The following is a 20,696-nucleotide window of genomic DNA, read 5'->3' on the forward strand; positions in this document are numbered from 1 at the left end:
TTTCTTTTAATAAACCGTAATGCTTTGTTGTTTTTTTTTGATAGTTTCATCAATATGTGGATTCCATGACAGTTTTTCATTTATTACAACATCTAGGTATGATTGATTCATTACAAAACCCAGCTCCAAAGCATATGAAATATACATGTAGTTAGAGGTTATGAGCACTCCTTTTATTTTGCTTGCAATAAAGTGTTAAATAATTTGAGTGCTTACTACTTCATACTACACAACGACTTGAATAAACTTAAAAACACGGTGTTATGTGAAAGATAGACCATTGGAAGAATCGCAGAGACAACGCCTAGTAAGTACATCTACACATAAAAAGTAAGAACATTTTTAAGTCTTTTCTTAGCGATTAACATGAAAGGCAAAAGCGATAGAAATGTTTCTGTCTGTTTCTGTCTGAATTGATAAACATACTTTTGAACTTAATTCAAAATTGAATCATACACACATGAAAATCTTTAAGAACCTAGTAAGAAAATAAAAAATATTAAAATTCAATTAAAAACTACATTTATAATGAATGAAATTGCATCAGTTACTTTCAATCAATAATGCAACTAATTTTTACTAGATCTAGACTACCAACATTAAATGTGTGTGATTGGAAAGCATTTTATTAATTGTTTTTTTCTTTAGCAATATTTTCATTCCTCAAGCATGCTCAGTGCTATAGTCCAATCACTTTTGTGGACCAGTGTGAGGTGGGTTTTTGTCTTTTTATTCTGGATTCGAACTTAAGGTCTCTAGCTTCCGGGATGTAAAACCGACATGCTAGCCACTGAGCTATTTAAGAACTTATAGACATAGAATATTTTATGGTCTAAAAAAAGTTATAGTAAAATCATATATACATAACTGTATATACATATAGACAGACAGGCAGTTACATAGATAGATAGATAGATAGATAGATAGATAGATAGATAGATAGATAGATAGATAGGTAGATAGGTAGATAGACAGATAAATAGATAGATAGATAGATAGATAGATAGATAGATAGATAGATAGATAGATAGATAGATAGATAGATAGATAGATAGGTAGATAGATAGATAGATAGGTAGATAGATAGATAGATAGATAGATAGATAGATAGATAGATAGATAGATAGGTAGATAGATAGATAGATAGATAGATAGATAGATAGATAGATAGATAGATAGATAGATAGATAGATAGATAGATAGATAAAAAGTTAGATAAACATTTTGTTGAAGAATTGTTTGTTGAGATTATAATCTTGTTTAAAATAATATTTTTAAAATTAAGAAAAATAAATAACTTGAATGCGGTCGACAAGATTATTTGAGTGTATTTAGAAATCTTATCTTATCTTATATAATACAGACGTTACTTCAAAAAAGAAGATGATTACGTCCTACGCGTCATGCATTTAGTCATGCATATCATCCAATGACTTAAATTCTGCCAAGTCACTGGTTTTGCTGTCTAGCTCAGGCAACCCATTCCATGCTCTAATAGCGCAAGGGAAGAAGGAGTATTTGTACAAATTTGTCCTAGCATATGGGACGAGGAATGTACCTTTACCTTTATGTCTTTCAGAGTATTTTATTAAATTTTGTTTTTGTATTTGAAGATTATGGTTCAGTGTTTTATGTATAATTGCTACTTTATTTTTGAGTCTTCTGTCCTGAAGGATTTCTAAATTTAGTGATTTTACTAAAGGTGTTACTCTAGTCAAATGTGAATATTCGTTAGTTATGTATCTTACTTCTCTATTTTGTGTCTGTTCCAGTTTCTTAATGTTTTTTTGAGTTGAGGGGTCCCAAACAGAGGATGCATATTCTATTATTGGCCTAACCAAAGTTAAATAACATTTTAGTTTTATGTTCTTATTTGATTTATAGAAATTTCTTTTAATAAATCCTAATGCTTTGTTTGATTTTTTGATAGTTTCATCAATATGTGGATTCCATGACAGTTTTTCATTTATTATAACACCTAGGTATTTTGCGTTTTTAGTCTGTGTTACTGGTTTGCCATGAATAAGATAAGTGGAATTAATTTGTTTTAGTTTTTTTGTTACTCTTAACAACTGACATTTTTCTGGGTGGAAAGACATGCTCCAATTTGATTCCCATTTCTGTAATTCATCTAATTTTCTTTGTAAAAATATCTGTGTCTTGTGTTGTTTTTATTGTTCTATATATTATGTAATCGTGTGCAAAAAATCTGACTTTGTTCCTTAAGTAATGCAATTAGGTAAATCATTTATGTAAATTAAAAATAGTAGTGGACCCAAGACTGTTCCTTGAGGTACACCTGAGTTTACTGTTATTGGTGCTGATTTAGAGTCATTTATTATTACAGTTTGTTCTCTACCTATCAGAAAATCTTTAATCCACTGATGCAATGGACCATTAATGCCGAAATGTTTTAATTTTTTAAGCAAACTATGGCGGTGAACTTTGTCAAAAGCCTCTAATAAGATAGCATCTATTTGTTCACTATTATCTATACCTTTTGAAAAGTCATCAATTAGTCCTATTAGTTGTGTTTCACATGATCTATATTCCTAAAGCCATGTTGGTATGGGGTAAGGACATTATGTTTGTCTAAGTGGTTTATGATGTTGCTCATATTATGTGTTCTAGGATTTTACATGTGATGTTGATTAGTGATACTGGTATGTAGTTTCATGGGTCAGATAGTAATATTCTATATAGTTAGTTATGCACGTAAATATAGTGAATTTTATAGTCATAAACAAAGATCCGGCTCAATGTTTATGAGTAGCAACCATTAATCTCCATGAGGCACACATTTCTAGTTTATTTTTTTCAATTGTGATGTTCATTTGGTCAATGAATCCAAGTTGTACCAAATAAGAAGACCGGGAAGCATAAAAAAAACAATTATGTACATTGAACCATAGCCATATAAAATAAGTATCTGTTGTTTAACTATAATCTGTGGAATCCTTATCCAAACATTGGTTCCTCCTTTGTGGATATTTCAACAAGCTGCTCCTGTATTGGTATAGATTTATCTGTGTTTGGGATATGAGTTTGCCCACACTTTAAATGTTTCTATACCCAGACGTTAATTTCCAGATGTAGATTGTCTTCAATCTTTTGGTATAGCTCGTTACAGAGTTGTGAGGGTTGAGTTGATAATAATAAAAATTATCTGATTCGAAACCTGATTTTTAGCTAAGAAGTCATTTTAATTGTATATAATTTACCTTATTTTTTTCGCACCACTGTGGTCGTCTTGCGAACTCCTAGGGGTCTAAGTATCATAGTTTAAGAACTAACTGTTTTTTTATTGAATTATGGGTTGTCATCGACAATGAATAATTGTGCAAAGTTTAAATTTCATAAGAGAATGAGGAGTGGGAGAAATAACGTATTCAAGATTCCATCCAGACAGAAAGATTGATATAAGCTTTGTAAAAAAAATATGCTAACTATTGTAAGTGTTTAACACTATAGTCGACTCAAAAACGTCAAGTTTATTATTAATCAGACATTATATAAGTTAGCCCCATCTTATTACAGCTGTTTGATTGTGTGTTATTTGAGCCAGAATAAGAATTTCTATGCGCAATCATTATTGCTATAAGAAAGTATGTCATAACAAGCTTTTAAAATTCACTTTATTTCTCTAGCTTTCAGTTTATTAGATCATTTTTGCAGTGTTTTTCATCTTTCTCTATCTAGATTCACAGTAATCTGCTCTAATTCTTAAGAAGTTCATTTCTTTTAGTGTTTCTTTAGAGCTATTGTTAGCGGCCTCCGAAAGGAAAAAATACACTATTAGTTTTGCAAAGAATGTCTGTCCGTCCACCCGTCCATCCGTCCCGTTTAGATTTCGTAAACTAGAATAGATACTGAAAATCCGAGATTATAATAATTTAGACCATTCAAAGTTCTGATGCAACGACGTACTTTTTTCTTTTATGAAAACATCTAACTTCACATTCGCTTTCACCTATTCTTTGGTCTGCTGGACCGCTGGGGCACCACACAAGATCTGTCAACGTTCTTTCTCCATTCTTCTCTGTCATTTGTCTTTAATAGAATTTCCTTCTGATGTTTTTCTTAAAGTGGGAAGTCTGGTCGAGAGGCTAAGTGCTCTTGAACTTGGTTGTCTTGGCTACCTAGAAAGGGGCTCGAGGTTCAACACCCGACTCGGGCAGAGTTGCATTTACTGAGCGCCTATTCATGTCACATGTATTCTTAAGACATTGCCAGTGACATTCTTGTATTCTTGTTATGTGGTATAATAATAGCATCTTATTCTTGTTTTATCACTGAAAAACCTCGAGTAACTGTTGTATTTTTTTGTTTAACAAGAAGTTATCACATTACATTGCTGGTGTTGATTATAAAGATTATTATAAGATGTAATATTAAAATTAAAGAAATCACCAACATTACAGGAATATGCAGTGTATTTTTATTTTCATAAAAGATGAAAAAAAAGTTACAACGATGTTTTTTTTTCTCTGGCACATCTTCTACTGTTGTCTATTTTCAAGAGCTGACTCTGGATAAAGTGGTCTGTGAAAAGACGATTTATAGAGATAAAAAATCAGTATAGCTATAAAGCTTTTCAATATCATTTTTTTAATTAATGAACCTTTTTATATTTAGTCCCACCTGCCACAATCTGCATATCTCCACATTTTCAATGGAGTTATTCGTTTCTTTTCAAATCTGTACGGGATCCCTCCAAGCATAATGTTGACAAGCATTGGTTGTTCCTTTTTTTCTAAAGACGATAAACTGATTAATTGACTAATAAAGATTAATCGATTTCAAATGTTATCAAATAATAAAGATTAATTTATTTATAAAGATCTATTGTTTAATTGAAAAAAAGATTTTATTTCGGGAGAGAGGGTTTGGGGGGGATTGTTCCCCCCCCCCAGAAAAAAAAATTATATATATGTATGTTTTTATGGTCGGATGTGTATGTGTGTACATAATTTATCTCTATTGCATTCTGACCCTTCATTCTTTTGAAAGACGTTTAATATGCCCTACAATAGGTTCTTCTTGGAGTTAGTGAAAAAATTGTTGACTCCTCGCCCTTGCCAGCAAGGGGTCTGGGTGAACGTTGAGATCTCCCCCTGCGCGGGGCGGGGCCAAGCACTATTTCTGGTATTGAAAGCTAACTAAATGCATATTCTGATGTATCTAGAGTTCATTATTTTGCTATTAAAAAGTTTTATTTCAAAAACCTAATGTACTATTCTTACTGACTTAGATTCTCTCGCGTCGTTCGGCGTGTTTGGCAGCAAGCTGTTTCCACAAAAATCTGTCACTGGTAATGTCTGAAGCCTCTTCCCACCTGCTCTAAGGACCTCCATGAATGTGTGACGCCAAGTTGTACTTAATTAGGATGTCATTGCAACTCTTATTATGCGTAGTTCATTTTGTCGGATAACCTGTTCCGCAAACCTCATGCGATGCTCTGTTACAATCTTACTAAGGGGTCGACTCCCACTTCGGCATAGGATTTCCTTGATTTAGACCCGATCTCTATAAATAACTCCTAAAATCTGTCTTAGCCATCTTTGTTAAGTCACTTTTAGTGTTTTTCAATTTTGGCAGTTGATTATCCACTGCACTTTATTAATTCAGCCCCGCCACTTGTAGAAAAATGTAACATCTCTTGAATACGCTCTTGGATTTAGGTGACTGTAGTTTGCTTTAGATTTTATATCAAAAAGTTAAGTTTTATCGCCAAAACTAAACAATTTCTGAAGTAGTTTTTTTTTTAATTCAAAACCCCATTTAGCTACGGTCATAGAATTTGGTAACTGTAGTTTGCTTTAGAATAATATTGAAGATAGAAGTTTTCCAACTCAAAACTCTCTGTAAGGGAATTTTAAACTCAAAAACAACTAGAGGATTTTTAAAATTAAAAAAAGCCATCTTTAGGAGAGGCGTTTAAACTAAAAACCCCCAATTGGCTTAGCTACGCTCAAATAATTTTAGTGTGTAATTTTTTTTTATATTGAAGAGGTATTTTTTTAGCATCAAACCCCTCTGAAGGCGGGTTTAAACTCAAAACCCCTATTGGTAACGCATTTTGAATGTGTAATTTGCTTTTTTTTTTTTACATTGACGATGAATCTTTTAGCTTCAAATCCCGCTGGTGTGGGGTTTAAATTCAAAACCCCTTTGGCAATGCTCATAGATTTTAGAGTGTAATTTGCTTTTTTTATATTGAAAGGGTATTTTTTTTAGCTTTAAATTCCACTAGAGGGGAGTTTAAACTAAAAAACCCTTTGACAACACTCATAAAATTGTGAATGTATAATTTGCTTTGTTTTTAATATTAAAGAGGTACTTTTTACCTTCATACGCCGCTGAAGGGGGGTTTAAACTTAAAACTGAGTCAAAACTCATTTAGCCACTCTCATAACATTTTGAGTGCGTAATTAGCTTTTTTTTTTACATTGAAGAGGTATTTTTTAGCTTCGAACGCCGCTGAAGAAGGGGGGGGGGGGGATGAAACTCAAAACCCCTTAAAATTTTGAGTGTATATTTATCTTTTTTTATATTGAAGAGTGGGTTTATCGTGAATTTTGAAAGGGGTTTTAAAATAAAAATCTTCCTTAACTGTGCTCTTGGAATTTGGGAACAGTCGTTTGCATTTTTTTTTTTTTGGTTTTGTTTTATAGAAGAGGGGGATTAAACTGATAAAACCCCTGGTAGGGGGTTTGTCACAGTCTTAGTTGACATTGCATGATCTAAAGTTCACGGCATGTTAATAGTTTAAAAGACACGTGGAATTCCTGATGTAGAAAACAGGAAGTAGAATGAAAAGTTGACTTTGAGTTCAGTCAAGTCAAGTCAAGTCAGTAAGGTCTTGCTCCCGGTACAGGAAGGTTGGACGTTTCTTCCTGGACTGGTATATATATGTATATAGCATGAAAGTCACTGGACTAGTCATTGTTGATTAATAATATTTGAGAGTTGATTTCATTATGTGCTTATTGGATATTAAGGTATTATTCGTATTTCAATGGATATCTATAGTTGAAGCTCCAGTGTCACTAGTAGTAATTGTTCTTATTGTTACCCGCTGAGATGCGGACGTGATTTGTTGTTAACGTATTGGATACTTTTGATACCGCTGTTATGCGGATAGGATTATTATTTCTTGACTTGTAGCACTAACAAGGAGTGCAGTATATTATTATTATTATAGTAAAATAAACTTAATGTTGTCTGCTGAACGGACTTGAGTCAGTCGTATAGTGTTTGTCTTGTCACGTGTCTAGAGTACTTCAGGAAGCAAGAACCCAGTATTACACCATTCAAACGTTCATTTACATTTTTGGTAGCCAGTATGTTGTGTTCTAGACACGCACGGACTCAACTCAAACACCACTCAAGCGAAACCAGTCACAAGTATTCAAGTAGATCATCATTGAACTAACCTGAGCCTGCACTTTTTCACCGGTTGACCTGACCCGTATGTATTAGAGTCCTCTTATCATTGACCAATTCGAACTTAACATCAATAGCTTGTATATTTTAAAGCTGGTCAATGCCTATTTCTCCACTATTGTCGACATCTTGAGATTTAGCACGGTGTGACATCACCACCGGCAGAAACCGAATACGGCTGATACATTTGTGTGGGTGAAAAACTCAAGGCGTCGCTCGAAGACAGCTGATACATTTGTGTGGGTGAAAAACTCAAGGCGTCGCTCGAAGACAGCTGATACATTTGTGTGGGTGAAAAATTCAAGGCGTCGCCTGAAGACAGATGATACATCGTTTCCACGTGAGCGCTCGTCACCAACTTTTGACACGCTCTTGCATTGTCGAGGTTTCACCTTACATTGCTATACAGAAGGTCCTCCATTTAGACCTCTGTTCACTTATGGTCATTATAATTTTTCAGAGACTTTACATATTTGGATTATCTAAGCTGAAGTCTTCCATTTAAGTACTGTTGGATTTATTGGATTATTTATACGAATGTTCAAGTACTTTTGGATTATTGATCTTTGACGTTGAAGTTGGACTAACTTGTACCTATTGGCGCTCTCCTAGTCATCGTTGTACGCCGAAGAAACACGTGCCTGCATTACTACACTTAACTCTTGGATTATCTTATTGGATTATTTGGATTACCTGTTGGACTTGTGTTAATTGTAAAGGTCAAGCGGAAATATTTTTTGACATTACTTGAGCATTTGAGCCATCTTATGGCATATGACTGGATTATTTCACTACTACTATGATGCTCACATTGATGTGTATTCTCAATCGGATTACTTAGTTACCTTACCCATGGATTATTATGGAACTACTCAAGCTGTATTTGTATTTGACAAGCTACAAGAGAGAAGGGGATGAATCTACACTAGTCTACAAAAGAAAGAATCTGTAAGTAATAATTAAGAATTGGATATATGATTAATAAAGTACATTGATTTTGCTGTGGTATAGCAGTAATTGAAGTTGATTATATATAGAGTTAGTGATTGATAACTCTTGGAACCATATTAAATTGTTTTTCATTTTTGATATTTGTTACCTTAAAGGGCGGTCGGCGTGGGTCTGTCTTATGTTTTGAGACTGAAGCGGCACAATTTATTTGTTCCGTTCCATTTCACTTCATCTGATAGGGATCTTTAGGGATTTTCTTTTTGTTCTCCTAGTCCTAATAAGGTCCGAGTAGACCAGCCTTGTTCGGTAGGGACTTCTAGATCATTTAGAAATTTTTTTGTTTAGTCGTATTCAGATTTGTTTGTACAATCGTAGTGTGATTTCTCTTTGTATTCATATTGTTTGTTTGTGTAAGTCTTGTATTTACATATCTGTGATTCTCCTGTCAAAGTCTTCTATTTATTGATTTCTTTTAAAGCAGACTGTATTGTTATATCTATATTGTTTTTGTGTTTGTCATTTATCCTTTAATATATCTCTTTATTCTCTTATTAATTTTTTTTTTTTTTCATTTTATTTTTTCACTGCACGTATAACATCTTACAAGAATATATTTGATGTGTGTCGTCGACACTGATTTTTTGAGGAGAAGATTGTATTTAATGAGAAACTATTGGAGCATTATTGATGGCTCGTGAAGTAGTATATTTGATAGTGTGTGATGTAGACACTGATTTTTGAGAAGAATATTGTATTGATATGAGAAAATTATTGGAGCATTATTGATGGCTCGTGAAGTAATATTTGATGTGTGGTGTAGACACTGATATTTTTTGAGAAGATTGTATTTAATATGAGAAGTATTGGAGCATTATTGATGACTCGTGAAGTAATATATATAGTGTGTGATGTAATCACTGATTTTTTGAGGAGAAGATTGTATTTAATGACAAAACTTTTGGAGCATTATTGATGGCTCAAGCAGTATATTTTATATTATGTGATGATAACACTAATTTTGAGAAGAATATTGTATGGATATGAGAAAACTATCGGAGCAATATTAATGGCTCAAAGTAATATATTTGATTTTTGAAAAGAACATTGTATTTGATTGATGAATACTATTAGAGCACTACTAATGGCTCGAAGTAATATATTTGATGTTACATAATGTGAAAAGCTTATTCATTTTTTGAGAGAAGATTGTAACTTATACATTTGTTAAACCAACTTGAGCTCACAGCAAGACATAAGAGCCAAATGAATATCATGATAACGACCTTCACGCTTTAATATGCTTATGACTTTAATGATTTAAACATGTTCTTCATAAATCATCATTGAAGAATATATTTTCTTGACTTTCATGATTTAGTTGCATTGTCAAAACATTGTCATTATTTTCATACACAAACCATTGAGACAACATAAATATTTATTATAGATATATTTCACTTGCATTGATTTATTTTAAAGAACATTGTCAATATTTTTTCATTTCACCATGTAAACATTGTCAATATTTTTCATTTGACCATATAACCTGATGGGATAAACTAAGTATATTTGTATACGAGCATTTTTCATGGCTGCTCATTCCTTTGTAAAATTAATATTGAAAGCATTCTATTGATGAATTGAGAATTTACTTTGAAATTTTGTGTAAAAAAATAAAACAAAAACAAGACAACTTGCTTTTTCAAATAATGTTGACAACTATGAGTATTGTCTACACAGACAAATATTTTTTCAAATATTGTAAGGTCAAATGAGACCATATATTAGTCTCATCAAAATTTTTTGATAGCATGATAAGACATGTGCAAGATGTTCTAGAACAAATTGTACATTTGTGTATATTATTTTTTCTCTCAAAAGATGTGACTATACATTTAATAGTATTATTACTTAAATTTTAAAAGATTTTTACAAAATCTTTTTTTTGAGGGAAAGGGCGTAATGTCACAGTCTTAGTTGACATTGCATGATCTAAAGTTCACGGCATGTTAATAGTTTAAAAGACACGTGGAATTCCTGATGTAGAAAACAGGAAGTAGAATGAAAAGTTGACTTTGAGTTCAGTCAAGTCAAGTCAAGTCTGTAAGGTCTTGCTCCCGGTACAGGAAGGTTGGACGTTTCTTCCTGGACTGGTATATATATGTATATGGCATGAAAGTCACTGGATTAGTCATTGTTGATTAATAATATTTGAGAGTTGATTTCATTATGTGCTTATTGGATATTAAGGTATTATTCGTATTTCAATGGATATCTATAGTTGAAGCTCCAGTGTCACTAGTAGTAATTGTTCTTATTGTTACCCGCTGAGATGCGGACGTGATTTGTTGTTAACGTATTGGATACTTTTGATACCGCTGTTTTGCGGATAGGATTATTATTTCTTGACTTGTAGCACTAACAAGGAGTGCAGTATATTATTATTATTATAGTAAAATAAACTTAATGTTGTCTGCTGAACGGACTTGAGTCAGTCGTATAGTGTTTGTCTTGTCACGTGTCTAGAGTACTTCAGGAAGCAAGAACCCAGTATTACACCATTCAAACGTTCATTTACAGGGTTTAAAACTCAAAACCTCCTGGTAAGGGGTTTTAAACTCAAAAACCCTTGGCTGTGCTGGGAAAGTGATGGTATAGTATTAAAATCTCACCTAAAATAGTCACTAAATTCCGATCCCCCCGTTGCAGGTGGGGTGATCTCATTTTTGGGTGTTTGAACCCCAAACTTCCCCTTGCTACGCCCTTAATATATATATATATATAGAGAGAGAGAGAGACAGACAGACAGACAGACAGACAGACAGACAGACCGAGACAGAGACAGAGAGACACAGAAAGAGAGAGAGAGAGAAACAGACAGATAGATAGAAAGAAAGGGATCAGATTAGATTAAAATATTGATCACATTAGTGTTAGTAACCTTGCGTGCTTAGATATATTTTAGAACAATAATCTAGCATTCTTCATAATTGACTTAATGTTAACCCTTAAACTGAAAAGCTATCAAAAACGTTCTTAACAATTAAAAATTTAAAAAATAGATTAAAAAAAAAACACTATTGTGAAATCTAGATCTCACATTTCATCACTAAATTACTGAGATAAAATCCTTTATATTGCAATAATACGAATTTGAAGTTTTATACCTTTAATGTAAATGTATCGAGCTTTTCAACTAAAATAATAATAAGGCTTGTCGTCGAGTCCGAAGATTAAAGAGGAATACGGCCCAAGCTGTGACCTATATATTTTGTCACAAACAGCGTAGGCATAACTATTGTCCGCCGGTGGTCAATGACATTTTTTTCTTGCCGTCTACGTCTGTCCCCATCAGCGGATTTTCTTTTGGTCTCAAATATGTATCCCGGGGACTTTGTGAGTAACTCCCTGCTGTCTCGTTCTGAAGCCGCATGCAACCAGCTGCTCTTTTCCATGTCAGTTAAAGCAAGCTGGTCTGTTAAGCGTTTTCGTGGGGCAACTCTTTTACGTCGACCACCTTGCAGCTCACAAAAAAGAATGCTTTTGGCATACTTTCGTCCTCCATATTGGATACGTACCCCGCCCAGCGTAATTGTCGGACCATGACAAGTCCCTCTATACTGTCCATACCGGCGTTCGCAAGGACATCGCTTTTTGTTTTGCGGTCTTGCCACCAATGTCCATGAAGGAGCGGAAGCATCTTTGGTGAAACTTTCCAAGTACCTAATACAGCCTATTATCGAAAGTACAAACCTATTAGCCTAAAAAAATGTTTGTAATTTAGGGATTAGAACATATGTCTATTTTTACACCAAATTAATGTATTTAATGCATATTTAAAGAAGAAAAAACGCTATGATTTAAAAAGTTTATATTGGGATGGTTTATCCTTAAAATATTGTGATTCTACACTGCGCACTGTCATTCATGTGGCTCAGAAGGTGAGAACTAGCTTATACATTATTTTAGAGGGCACAATGAAGCGATAATTTTGATATGTCAAAGAAGTTCCGCCCATGTATGTCGGACACAAAGTTATGGATCTGTGTAGTGGCATGGATTTCTACGTGTGTTTGTTCTATTATTAATTAAACAGCTTCATCTTCTCTGTTTTTTATCAACATTTGTTTCTATTATACCCGTGACATTGTACTATGAAAGATTATAACCAAGTATTTCATTAGTGTTTAAATGTTTTTAAAATTAATGTGATCTATAGGCTACTGTTAAAGGATCAAATAATAAAAAATATTAGAAAAAATGTTTGATGTACTATTAAATTAGTAGTAAAGTTGGAAAGTTCCACTTTCTGGATTTGCGATCTATGGGGCAGATAATGTAAAGGTCACCTGTTTCTTTGGCCCACTTTTACCAAGAGTATCATGTGGCCAGCACAACTACCAACCGTCTTTACTTTATTAATGACAGGTATCCATTAGAGCAGTGGTTCCCAAACTTTTTTGTCTCGTAGACCCCTTGCCATGTTTTCTGATTTTCGGTAGACCCCCTACATATTTTGTATTGCATTTTTAAATTCATCAACATTTTAAAAAAAAACTAATTTCCAACTGTAGTGAGTTAAAGAGTGAAAAATTAATTTAAAGCGACACTGTAAGTTATAGAGATATATCTTTTTTATTGATAAAATTAAAATTTAAACCAATTAAATAACAATTAATTTTTATTACTGGAATCACTAAACACGCTGGAAATATGTTGTTTTTTTATAGCAAGTTTATCATCCGTTGCTATGGATATTATATTTCGTATAGGAATTTATTGTTCTATGAAGTAGTCCTTCAAACATTAAATATTAATTAATTAATTTGCCTTAATTGTAAAAGTTTTCGCAAAGAGCAGTTTCTCGTGTATATCTTGATCTTTCATGTGTGCCTCAAATATTGGGGCTGCGGAACTAAAAGGAGAAGGAGCGAAAGCGAGTAACTGTCACCTAAACCAGTAAGCTTCGAGCGGGAAGGGCTATCTTGGCTTTCTACCTACCTAGCAGAAGGGAAAATGACTGCAAAACTCTTCTGCCTCACAGCTACACCCAAATATGGGAAAGGTTTCGTGGGTCGTCCCTGAAGAAAAATTAGGAGCAGACACAAAGCACTACACCCTGTCAGAGCCTGCGACGCCCCTGATCCCAAACTCGTTTGCAAAGAATTGCATAAGAAGCTTTTAATTGTACAACTCATGCCACCTATGAGTCTATGAACTATATTGTTGCTTAAAGAAATTCTTTTAATAATAATCAGATATAGGTTTGTGTAAAACAGATTTTAAAACTACAACAGCTGGTAAAATGAATGTTTTCCGTATTTTGCTATAAATAAAGAGATATTGTAAGCCGCTCACAAACCATCATCTTCTCTATATGATGTCTAAGAGATTCTGTGGGTATATTCTGAAATTTATGTTTGAGTATTTGAAAGATTTTCAAATCTTCATCTGTTTTGTCAGGGTGGCATTGTCTCAAATGATCTTCTAGTGTAATTAGTTTCATATTGTCATAAAAGGGCACTTAGGCAACCGCTTGTTTGACAAGGAAGGAATGAATCCCAATTTTAAATAATCAAAGCTGTAAAATCTACATTATTTTTGTGAAACATTAGTTACATGTAGACAAAATTAAGCTATTTAAATAAGTATTGAAATTAAATACAACATTTTTTCGTTTGAATAGCAGGATAAATATCTAATGGATTAGGTAAACATAATATATTGGTTTATGAAAGAATTACATTAATGGGATGTAAAAATTAAAGTCACATCCTTCTTAAATGAAATCTATTATCGTAGACCCCCGTGGACATCTCGTAGACCCCCAATTTATTTTTTCCCTTTCGTAGACCCCCTGGAAGTCTTCATAGACCCCTGGGGGTCTATATAGACCACTTTGGGAATCACTGCATTAGAGCTTGGTGAACTCAGAGGCTTCCTTAAGATCCCGAAATAAAAATAAAAAACTTCTTTCAGACCGAAACTAAAAATCCCAAACTTCACCAGGATTAGAACCTTGGTCCCTCCGGTTTGGAAGCCAAGCGCTTTACTACTCAACACCACGCCTCCACTAATAATAAGTAGTAAATAATAATTAGCAATGTTGTCTACTTTTTAATAATATTATTGAATCTTTGTGGGCTTACCTTGTTCGGTTTTTGGTTTGGTTTCAGTAAGCTTTGCGCCAATAATTTTTTTAATGGTGTCCATATTCAGAATTATTCTCAGCAAGTTGTTTTATCGAAGTTCGAAGTTAGTTTCAGTAGCTTCCGTTTATATGGGATTTTTTTCTTTCAATATTTAACTATTTTTATAATCTAGATGAGATCAATAAATCCTGTCGCCATAGATAAATTAGACCTAAAATAAAACACCTGTTTATGCCTGACAATGAAGGTCTTTACCTTGCCCTGTTCTCATTATTTTTCTTTACTTAGCTGAACTTATTTATTGCCTTTATTAACGGGGCATTATATTTTCTTTCGTTGATAGAAGACATTTCAGAATAATAAGGTCAGGAATTCATTTTATTTACGAGGAGTGCGTTCAATGAGATTGTATCTTTATTTACATATGAAAAACTTAAAACTTAGGAAGGAAGAACAATATGTTATTTCTATGGAAGAAAGACAGAGAAACATTAGCATAAATGATTTTCCTCGATAGCTCCTTGCCCTGATATGAGAGTGTTAAACAAAGAGCAGAATAACGTTACGATGACCAGCGTGCCACAGATGCAAATAAACGAAAAATTAAAAAAAAAAAAGATTTTAAGTATCTATTTGTCTATTCACTGAGTTAAAAAATTTGATTAGCTCACATCTATAAAATAGATTTGCATTTAAATTTAAAAAAAAAACAGAGAATTTATGAATTTCTTGCCGTTGTACTTGTTAAAAAGTCATAGCCTATATGGAAGCTAAAATACTTATCTCTACTCCGCATGACATCTAGATGGTCAAAAATATAAACGTGAAATTATTTCGAAAATTTAGAATAAAATAGGTCATCAATTCAATTCCTAGAGGCTGATAAAGTTAATATATATTAATCTACTATAGCAGGGGTGGGTAAATTATGGTCCGCGGGCCACATGCGGCCCACCAGACTGTTTTATGCAGCCCGCGGTCAACTACAGAAATCAGGAGTGCCCACAGATTATACATATAAAAAAATACACATATTTTGAAAATAGCTAATTTTAAATATCTATTTACATTATTGCAATTTCTGATTATCACTTATGATGTAGAAGATTATTTTTATTTGCAATGTTTTGAAAAATTCAGTTTAGATTTTAACTCAGGCCACTATTTTTTCAATGCTTTCTGTTGAAAGTCTTGGGTTAGCTTGGAACAAGATGGCAAGTGTAATAACTGATGGAGCCCACGTTTTGACAGAGAATAATAATAAATTTAAAAAAAATATCTCCACCATAAACCATAAACAGAAAAGTTCGCACAAAGCTGCATGAAATCTTCATTATAAGTATTAAACCCACCACTGCAAGTGGTCTTTACACAGACAGATCCGATGAGTACCTATAGATTAGGAAACAAAACATTCCGATTTTCGGTACCACTGGTTTAGCATGGGAAAGGTAGTGAGAAGAAATGGAATCTCAAGGATCAAATTGTTATGTTCCTTAAAGGATATTGACTGTGACCCTGTTAGTAATATTTCTAATGAGGAGCTCAAGACAGACCTGGGCACTGGCTGTGACTATGTTACCAATATTTGTAATGAAGATTTGAGAGAGACTTCATGTTTTTCATCGGAATTATGAAATGTTTGTGCATGTTAAAATCTTTTCTTTTCAAACAAATCTTTCCCATTTCTCCAGGCAAGCAAGTGAAAACATTTTCCTTTGCTGAAAGGTGAAACTATTTCTAGTGAAATGTCTGAGAAGTACAAGACTTATTTGAATTCTTTGAGTGTGGAATTAGAAAGCAAATTTTAAGAGGTCAAGAACTTTGAATCAGTTTTTACACCCTCAGCTCACCATTTAATGCAGAAGCTGATTCAGCTCTAGAGGACATACCTCAAAGCAAATTATGAACTGAAAGAGAAGCCATTCAGTTACTCTGTAAGAGCCTTATGAATGCCAGAAGCTGTATTTCCACACTTTAATTAAAAACTTTGCTACTATACTTTCACATTATTTTTGTGCACAATGCACATAGATCTGTGAACAAGCTTTTTTTTTCTGTTTGAAAATAAACAAGTGTAAGAACAGGTCGGTAATTTAAAAGCTGTCACAAGGATAACTAGTAAGCTATTTCCACAATTCTGGAATATTATGCACCAGTGTAAACAGCTAAACACTTCAAATTATGTACAACTGTTCATTTGTGGTGAAATTGTGAGATGTAAACAGACGATACAAAATAAAAAGAAATTATCGTAAAATTAGTTTCAGAAATCGCCAACTCCCTCTATTGGGAGTGTAAAAAATTAAATGTAAATGTATAAGATACTATAAATGTGAATTAAAAGTCATTATACACATTTAGTAGCGTATTTTTCTAAGTTGTGCATTAGTATATTTATTTTTTTATTTATATACATATGTATATGCGGCCCCCCATTCCCAAAATATGTGTAATGTGGCCCTCGATTGAATGTCAGTTCTCGTCTTGCGTCAACGAACAATCATAAAATTGAACTGAAAAGTCGAAGTTATTTATTAAAAAAAAAAACTAAATGCTTCAAAAAATTATTTTCTATGGCGTTTCTTTCATACTATGGCAAGATCACTGTCTTTTGTGTGGACATGTTGGAGAAGAAGAGCTGCTTTTAGGCGCTTAGCAACCAAAACTCAGCAGTAGTCTGGATTCAAAGCGGTTTAGGGCACTTAGCCTCACATCCCACAAAATAGTACTCTTTAGATCAGTGGTCTTCAATGGGGGCGCTATCGCTCCCTGGGGGGCGTTTTCAATATTTTGGGGGTTGCTGGGAGCCAAAGGGGCGGTACGGGGGCGCTGGGCAAAAAAGGGGGAGGTAAGGGGGCGCTGGGTGTAAAGGGGGAAAGAAGAAACTAAAGGTGCACTGAAACAAAACAAATTAATAAATCTTTCAAAATTAACGCTGGCAAACTAAATATAGACTAATTATAATTAGCTTACTTATAATTTAAGAACAGAAATAACTTTAGAAATTGAGTTCGGGAATCCGATTTTCTATTTTTAAATTCTTACTCTTTTGCTGTAATAGGAGGGTATCTAGTGTCTTTAGATCTTGAGCGCATAAATGTTAAAGATTTGATAAACAAACTAACAATCAAGGTAATACGCCTTTTAGATTATAGTTCATTTTATCTACATATTTTAATATATAGATATGTAAATGTTAATAGAAAAAACTTTAAAGCTAACATTCAAATAGAATAGTTGTACCTTTTTTTTTTAAACATGGAGGAATATGGAGGAACGATCGCATTTTGGTGCGGTTCCTCTCTCTCCACTGTCGCACTAAAATTGAGGTGGGTAGTCTAGAGTCGCCCCTTTTGTAGCGCTCGTAGGCCGTAAGTACTGCCCTCTCCCTCCTAAGATGTAAGGGTGCCACGTTTGTTAAGATTTCAGCAGCGTTTGTTGGGCTTGTCCGAAAGGTGCCACATATGAACCGTAGGGCCTGTGCCTGTACTCGGTCGAGTGATTCAAGGGCAGTTTTACTACCCTTTAGCCTAATCGTTTCCTCCTACGATCTTTTCCATCCGGGCGCCACTATGAGGCAGCGTAGCATGCCCAGGGTCGATGACTTAAAGCAGACTAAAAAAATTTTTTTACATAGTAGGCATCTAACGCAAATGAAGAAAACCAACCTCCGACTGCTAAGAAAGAAATGTACGTTCATTGATTATATAATTTTTTTCTTTTATCGAGATATTAAATTTATTTTAAAGAGTTTTACAACTTCACATAACTTATTTGTTGATAAATGAATTACTGCCTAAGGACACCGATTTCTATGCAATTCACATAACAAAGCTCTATGAAGAAAATACGATTCGCTTCTAAAAAAAAAATATAAATGACAATAATTAAACATCTATTACTGATGTTCAAATTAAGTTGCAGGAAAAAATAGATTTACAAAAGTATGTCTTCAGTAAAAAGAATGTAAACATTGGAGGCACACAGTGGCGTAGCTAGGGGGGAGGAATTTGAAAATTCCCCCCCCCCCCGTGCTCCCACTTGAGGAGGGCCCGAACGATTCTTTTTTTAATTAATTAAATATTACGTAGAATGCAGGGGCCCCCAACGAGGTCAAGCCCCCCTCCCGGCCCCTAAACGATGGAAAATTCCTAGCTACGCTCCTGGAGGCACAATGGAGATGTGGCCGCATTTGAATGTTTGTGTAAAATTCCAAAACTGTGGTCGAAAATGGAATTATGTTTTAGCTTTTCATCAACACACATGGTTAACCTAGATTTAGTGCGTAACAAACTTAATGAATAAGCAAAGAAATAGACTGGATGTAGCCACTAGAGGAGACCTTTGCCTTGCTATGGCTAATTTAAAGCTTGAAATTTCTAACATTGTCAGACTGCAGGAGGCACAGGCGTCTCATTAGCTTAATTTCATTTAGTGGTGAATTCAGCCATAGTAATGTTTATAGTAAAAATAAAAATAAATTTACAATTAAAGCTAAAAACAGTAGGCCCTAATATTCAATAATTTTAAAGAAAGTCATTACAATGAGATTAATTTTTGTGTGTAATAACTGAAAATTATTTGACATAATTTTTGTATAATGATAATATTGGCTGTTTTTGCCTTCGATTCCGAAGATTACGGCTGAGTGCAGTGTTTCACACAACTACGCAAACCCTATTGCGACCTACATATTTTCCCAAATTTTGTGCAGACAAAGCCGTTGTATGCTGGCGGTCTATTTAAGATTTATTTCCGTCTTTTGAGCCTGTCTTCAATAATGGCTTTTCTGTGAGTCTCAAATGTTTGTCCCGCAGCTTTTGTGAGAGCTCTCCAACTGTCTCTCTCAGAGGTCATCTGCTACCATAAAATGCTGCCAGGTACTTTACTCTATCCCAGTGAAAACGAAATGGCGCCTGAGTGGATCTTTATAACGCTTACGGGGGCACCTCTGTAACTACGTCCTATTCTGAGCTCGCTAAAAAAAATCGCCTTTTCATGAGGTCGTCTCCCATGAGGGAGAAGTGTTATTGACAGCATAAAAATTAATAAATAGATGATATTTTGTTCAAATTTGCCTTCTCACGCTTCTTTTTAAGTGTTTTTCTTAGAGGGGGGGCGTTGGCAGATTTTTTTAAAGAAAAAATACAAAAAGGGGTTTGTAGGCCAAAAAAGGTTGAAGACCACTGCACTTTAGATGATTGTATTTGTATATAGTATTGTAAATAACACTTGATAAGATCTTCAGATTAACATTCAAACGAATTCTAGGTTTATTTATTATTATTTCATTGGTCTAGGCCAGGGGTTCTCAACCTGTGCATCGCAAACCCTTGGGGGTCGAATGACAATTTGCCGGGGGTCGCCTAAGACCATCGAAATTAAGATTTTTTTTTGATTTTTTTTTTTTTTTGAGTATCTGGACTCTATTCTAACTTGTAAAACTTAACATTGTACAAAAAGTTTCCATTGAAAGTTTATATTTTTTGTTGTTGTTATTGAAGGATAGAAAACGTAATCAATTTTGATGAAAGCGTTCGGCGAGCTTTAAAGACCTTTGATAGAGCATCCAGGTCTTAGAGCCATACAAAAGTGTGGTGAGAACCACTGCTTAATAAGCTATGGCTTGTGGAGGATTTTATCTCGGCTTAGATGCCCTCCAAGATTCATAGCTATTCTGAAACATCTGCATGAGGGTCAAAAGGGTGAAATCAGATACAATAATGACTTATCCAGAGATGCCTACATGTCTTAACGCAAATGCGTATTTTGAGGGGCAAATACGTTTTTTCCTAACTATCAAGAAATATACCCAGGAAAGACTAAAATTAAATCATTCAAGCCCATAACATACATGAAAGGCAGCTATCCTAAAGTTAACACAGCATAAAGTTATATAAGACATTTTGTACATTTGTCAAAATATTTACACTTTTAGTCTTTGTCTTAGACTTTTCTAGACTATGTTAGATTGATAACGTTCTTGTCACTTGATCATAATGCCTCTTGTGTACTTCACATTCCATAATAGCGGCAACAGAACATTTAGCTGGATCAGTGACTTCTAGTTTTATAAAAGTAATTTTGTTTATTGGCAGTTTCTTTACTAGGTATCCAGCCACTGGACATATTTTATATCACTAA

At 33.9% G+C, this 20,696-nt stretch overlaps 1 long non-coding RNA gene across 1 annotated transcript; it reads right to left on the reverse strand.

Moving 5' to 3' along the window:
* Positions 1–4,415: 4,415 nt before the first annotated feature.
* LOC106077400 (uncharacterized) lies at positions 4,416–15,246 on the reverse strand. The gene is made up of 3 exons (XR_008778083.1): positions 14,547–15,246; positions 4,642–4,753; positions 4,416–4,542 (listed from the first exon to the last, which is right to left on the reverse strand). It is a non-coding gene; the product is annotated as an uncharacterized LOC106077400 (long non-coding RNA).
* Positions 15,247–20,696: the final 5,450 nt, after the last annotated feature.

The sequence above is a fragment of the Biomphalaria glabrata genome, chromosome 1 (assembly GCF_947242115.1).
Source record: "Biomphalaria glabrata chromosome 1, xgBioGlab47.1, whole genome shotgun sequence".
Taxonomy (NCBI): Eukaryota; Metazoa; Mollusca; class Gastropoda; family Planorbidae; genus Biomphalaria; species Biomphalaria glabrata.